Consider the following 5,767-nt stretch of genomic DNA (forward strand, 5'->3'; position numbering starts at 1 on the left):
TGCCACCTGGGGGCTTATATTGCCATCACACTTCACTTAAGATCAGAGCAGATTGTGGTTTGTACTGTCAGATTAAAAAAAAATTGTTCCCTCCATTTTCTTCACAAAGTACAGTCAGACTTTTAGGAACTCATGAAAATGTTATTCCCATTTATAGTACCTGCTTCCTTAGTCCTTTAGCAAGAATATAATAGAAGAAATGGGCACTGAAGAAGCAAACCAGTTTGCTTTGCAAAGGGTTGCTTTGCAAACCAGGTTTGCTTTGCTGTGTTCACAGCAATATGGCTCAATGCAGGATACTGCTTCTTTTCGCAAATACATGTAAACCAAGCACAAGATACACAAAAATAAACATATTTATTCACAACATGCAGTAGAAAACACTAGATTACATCAGCCATATGACAGAGAAGGCCACAGAGTTTGTGAAGGTAGAAAAGTGATCATTCAAGCACAAAAAACCTGTGTAATGCAGCAAATCAAAGCATTAAAAATGGAAATATACAGACCACATTTCTAATCCATTAAATTAGTATAAAAGTAAGGCTTTCCTTGACTTAAAATTAGGGGATTGTGAACCCAGTGTGGCAAAAGTGAGAACCGACCCAAATCCTTGCCAGAAATTACAACTAAATACAAATTCTTGCTGTTAGAAACATGTGGGTAACCTCTCCCCACTATTAGTATTCATCTGCACTTTTGGTGAGCTTTTATGATTCAGACCAGGCAGGATAACTTAATACACATTTTACACACTTAGATGTTAAATCTAAAGCCAAGGGGAGAGAGGTGATCCCATTTCCTTGAGAATTTTACCAAGTTAACATTTAGTTTTCCCTCAGTCAGGAAGAATGTGATACCCTTCTCCACTCCTCCCCAATCTCTCGAAATCCTCCACAAAGGACCAAATGGGAGTACTGTGCTATTGGAGTCCATCTCAGCTTATATGATGAGCTGCATCACAGTCATAAGACCATAAAGCATGGAGGTACTTATTGCTGGATCCTTCCATTGAGTGAGCTGCTCCAGGGCCAAAGACCTGGGAACTCAGCTGTCATACTGCACGTGGTCCTTGTGGCAAGGTGGACCATGAAGGATGTCTATCTCTAGGAGCAGAGTTGTTGTGTATTGGCCCACATCATGGATGACCTGATCAACAGAGAAAGAAGGCGGCATGCAAAGGGGATCCCATATAATTGGGCAACACATAAGTTTCTGATGTTGCTTCAAGGGCAGCTGAAGCTGTTGACTGGTAGGGCTGACAAAGCTTTTTCTTGCAGCCCCAAAAATGTGGTAAAATGCAAAATTATTTATTTGCATTTATGAATCTGAATCCATGCACTTCTTTGACCCATGGGCAACTCCAGCTACTCTTGACGGAAGCAGCCAATCCCTTCTTCAGGAGAGAAACATTTCTGCTTTCAAAGACAACACTGTGACTGGCACTGCAGAAACCCTCTCAGGATACATAGAGTCAAGTTAATTACTACCCATGGTTGACCTTTCATTCCCTAGCAAGTTCCTAGAGGAGTTTAGATCCAGGCTCACCTAGATCAAGCTAATATCCCAGGCCTAGCGCAACCTGGACTCAGGCCAGGAGGGGGAACTCAATATGCTTGGTTGGCATTGCTGGATGATCTCCTGCCCTCCTCCTAAACCTCTATATGCTGATGGTTAGATGTGAGATAGGTGGTGATGTGACAAAATGCATCAAATCCTTGAAGGAATGCCCCCAGGTTGCCTTGGTCTACCACAGCGACCTTGAGCTGGTGAGAGCCACAGGATCCATTTTTTCTCAGTCCTTTTCATCACCTTCAGTCACTAAGTGAGCTGGTTAGTGTGGCCTCAAGCATCAGAATGACCCAAGTGACCCTTAGCTGCGTTATCCCCCATCACCCAGGGCAATGTCGTACCTCTAAGAGAGCCTATGGATCGAAAGAGATAACTTCTCTGCAGGAATAACGGATGTCTGAGCATTTGTATCGCTCACCTGACCTGGGGAATGCAACATCATGACCTGTTAGCCGTGTACTAAGAGGATGGATTTAACAGCCATTGAATATAAGGAGCAGCAGAATGGATTTTTAAGGCACATATGCTGGTTGTAGAGGAGTATAATGTAGGCTATCCATTGAAATATTGTCTGTTGGCTGGACTGCTCTGCTCCTAACTCTGTTTCTTTAATATGTGAAATGTTCTGGACTGTATTTGATCCTGGCAGAGTGTGAAATCCTTGCAGGCACTTTTCAAGTGATACATTTATTAGACATAAGGGAAACTACTGTCTGGACTAGGCATGAATTTTGAAACTGAATCACAGCTAACTATATCTCCAAGGTATATAGCCTGATTTAGAGAAGTCATCTTTAAAATAACATTTTCTATACCTTCTTTGTAAAAATCTCTCTAAGTAATTCTTAAAATAAGACTGATTCTAAACTGTTTACTTGTTCCTAGCTACTCTATTTGATGAATATAATCTATAGAAAAATTGGAATTTTGTGTAAGTTGAGGAAACTGTAACAGGCTTCAGAAATTTGTAAATAGAGAAGCAATGTCAGTGCATTAATCTGCTTTTCTGTCTCCTATATAAAATTAAATTCTGATGTACGTATGCATTAGCTACACAGATCTATACCTGTGTGTTTTGTATGTTTGTGTATACATACAGATACCTATACACACACGTATGCAAGTTCATGCAGCAAACAAATTGGTCCATTTGTTTAAGTATCTTGATGCCTACAGTAATCTAAGGCATTATGCAGTTTATTAGTAGGACTGCAGATGACTGGGTGAAAAGCTTCTTATTGTTAATGACTATTTCAGGGATAATATGATGGGAAAATGCAAATGCCATATATGACTGTGACATAAAAGTGACAGTGTTTGGGGGAGAGTTACAAATGCTAAGCATCCAAACCCTGTAGCACTGCTGCACAGTACTTTCACTATGCAAAGCTCACAGGAACATTAATGTTATCAGCCTAATGAGGTGACTGTAAAATGACTGTTTCTGAAGACTTGGGATTTTTAGAGGTTTATGTTGGTGTATTTGGTTGATCTAACAGAAGAAGCCAGGCAAGAGCTATACAATTAAAGTGACATATTAGAAATGTTAATTAAGAGAGCACAGAGAGGAAGAGATAACCCACTGACAGTTTCTGTGCCTAATTGCTACAGGAGAGGCCAGGATCTCATTGGGGCTAGTTAAAAGGGAAGTTATCGTGCCAGAAGCTAGAAGAAAAAGTATTCCTCCAGTCAACTACAAAGGCCTAGGGACAAGAAATGCCAAGTTTGTGGAACAGTTGCCTTTTGTAAGTGTGATCATAACATGTGCTGCAAATTTCCTGCAGCAACAGTTATTCTCAAACAGACACATCATTTTCATATTGTTTAAGAGCCTTAATGCAACTCTTTGCCAATGGCCAACGGTTGACAGCAACAAGCCATTACATTGCAGAAGACACTGCATCTCGGCCTGGAAAGTGGAATGCTGTGGTGGATTGCACTCTTTGCCGAGACATCACGACAAACGTAGCACCTGTACAAACTATGCTGGGAGACAGAGAAGTTGTTTCTGCTTCCAGGAAGTGTACAATACATTAGATGTCTGGAGTAACAACAATAACAACAACAAAAACAACAACTGTTTTTTTAAGATTACACGAAGAATTTAAAAAAGAAGTATACAGACATATATACAGTATACAGACAAAAGAAGTATACAGACAAAAGTATACAGACAAAAGAAGTATACATACAACACACAAAGGTAGGGAAATGGAAAATGGAGTAAAAGAACTAGAAGCAGACTGCATTGTTAGTTTAAAGAAGGAATTCAAAGATGCTCAGAAGCAGAGTTCTGAACTTGGGACTAATTAGCAAGACAAAAGACACTCTCCTGAAGTCCATTAAAGCCATGCAAGGCTCCACGTTCACCATGCAGGGACCTGATGCATTTCTAGCTCATGTTTGGAAGAATGCACTCCAGCATGGCTGTTGCAAAGACAGTACAATACCTACAGCTTTCCAGACACTTCCATGAGGGTCAAAGCTCTGTATTTATCTGCAAAGATGCTGTTCAGTGCAGTACTGCACTGTATTTTTTCTATCCTGTCTCTTCCAGATGTGTGAATTGTGATACAGTAGGACAGGTTGGAATAAGTACACATAGCAGGAAAGGAGAGGTAAAGTCGCGGAGTGTATTTTCCTCACCACATTAAAGAAGAAGATTGTTACTCATGTTGCTAACTTGAGTAAGCAGCATTACCTGTCCCTGCATCTGGTGTAGTAAGTGTTGTCCCCTCTCTTTTCCATTGTTGGAGAGGATAGCACTATGGAGGATTACAGGTCATACAACTGTAAATAGTGTTATGCTGTGCAGTGCTGCCTTCCAATAAATGAGATGCAATGAAACAAGTCAACACTTGCCAGTTTGGAGAAGATACCATATTATTTAGGGAGACTGCCGCAGAGCAGATTGGTGATGACAAAATATTACTATGGAAAACCTGGCAGATGTAGCTGCACATACAAAGTAATCCCACTGGCTGTACCCTTAGTCTGCAGGAACAGCACCTCTGAGATGGGAATCTAGCACTACTGAACCGAAATGGAAAAGAAGTATGCTAAAGTAGGAGTAAACATCTCCTACTTCAAAACTGGTTTATGGTTGTCATCAACTTTAGTTTGCTGAGAAGCTGCAAAGAATTCACAGAAGTTAATGAATAGCAATACTCAGGTTGCACACCATCAATATTTGTCAAATTTATGTCAATACAGCAGCATTTCATCCTAGACCTAGGATGCATCCCATGCTTTCCACACACAGGTTTCCACTACTAGAAGTTCAGGCTTTGACAAACCACCATTATCTCCTGCTCTAGGTGTTTGGGAAAACTCAGGCATGTCTCAGGATACCGTGTGATGCTGGTTACTTGAAACAACATGGGTGAAAAGGCAACAGGACAAGTGAAATGTGTAGATTCACATGTATAGAGCAGTGCCTGTTGGACAGGTTTACACATACTAGGGGTTTCTTTGTTACCTGTGTCTGCTCAAGAACGGGGTTTGTGTGGCCTTTTGGGTTGGGTTTTGTGATCTTGCTCCATGTGCACCTAAAATTTAAAAAGGCCGCCAGGGTCATTGCATTGAGGACAGAGGAGGAGCTGGACTGAGAATGACGTGAGGCCATTGTTTAGCCCGGAGGTGCAGCCGCATTTTGAGGGCGGTATATTTGTACAGTATTTGTACTGACATCCTGTACATCCTGACATCCTGTACATCCAGTATTTGTACATCCTGACAAGGGCATCGCAGACCTAAAGCAGGTTCAGCGAAGGAGAATGAAAACAGTCACAGCCAAGGGAAATCTGTTATACATATAAAATTTTGGTGGTCGTTTACTTCAGGAAACGGGTAAGATGGTCACAATAAAATGGTAATAATTATTCTTTTGCTGTAGCATAAATTTCCTCTGAAATTGGAAGACAACAAGTGAAGAGGTAGTAAATATTTTCTTTCTCCCTTATACGCAATTACCACGCGCGGCAGCGAAGCTGCAGCATCGGCCTCCAGGCCAGCCCGAACCAGCCTGCGCCCCCGCCGCCGCCTCCTCACGCTTCCCGCCACACCGCCGCCCCCTCACAGCGCCCCCCGGCGGCGCACGGCACCCACTCGGCGATCGATTGCTCAGGCCCCTCTCGGCCCCGCCCGCTGGAGGAGCAGGAGCTCTCCGCGAGGAGCTCGATTAAGAAGGCCTTTC

This window comes from Mycteria americana, chromosome Z (genome assembly GCF_035582795.1).
Source record: "Mycteria americana isolate JAX WOST 10 ecotype Jacksonville Zoo and Gardens chromosome Z, USCA_MyAme_1.0, whole genome shotgun sequence".
Lineage (NCBI taxonomy): Eukaryota > Metazoa > Chordata > Aves > Ciconiiformes > Ciconiidae > Mycteria > Mycteria americana.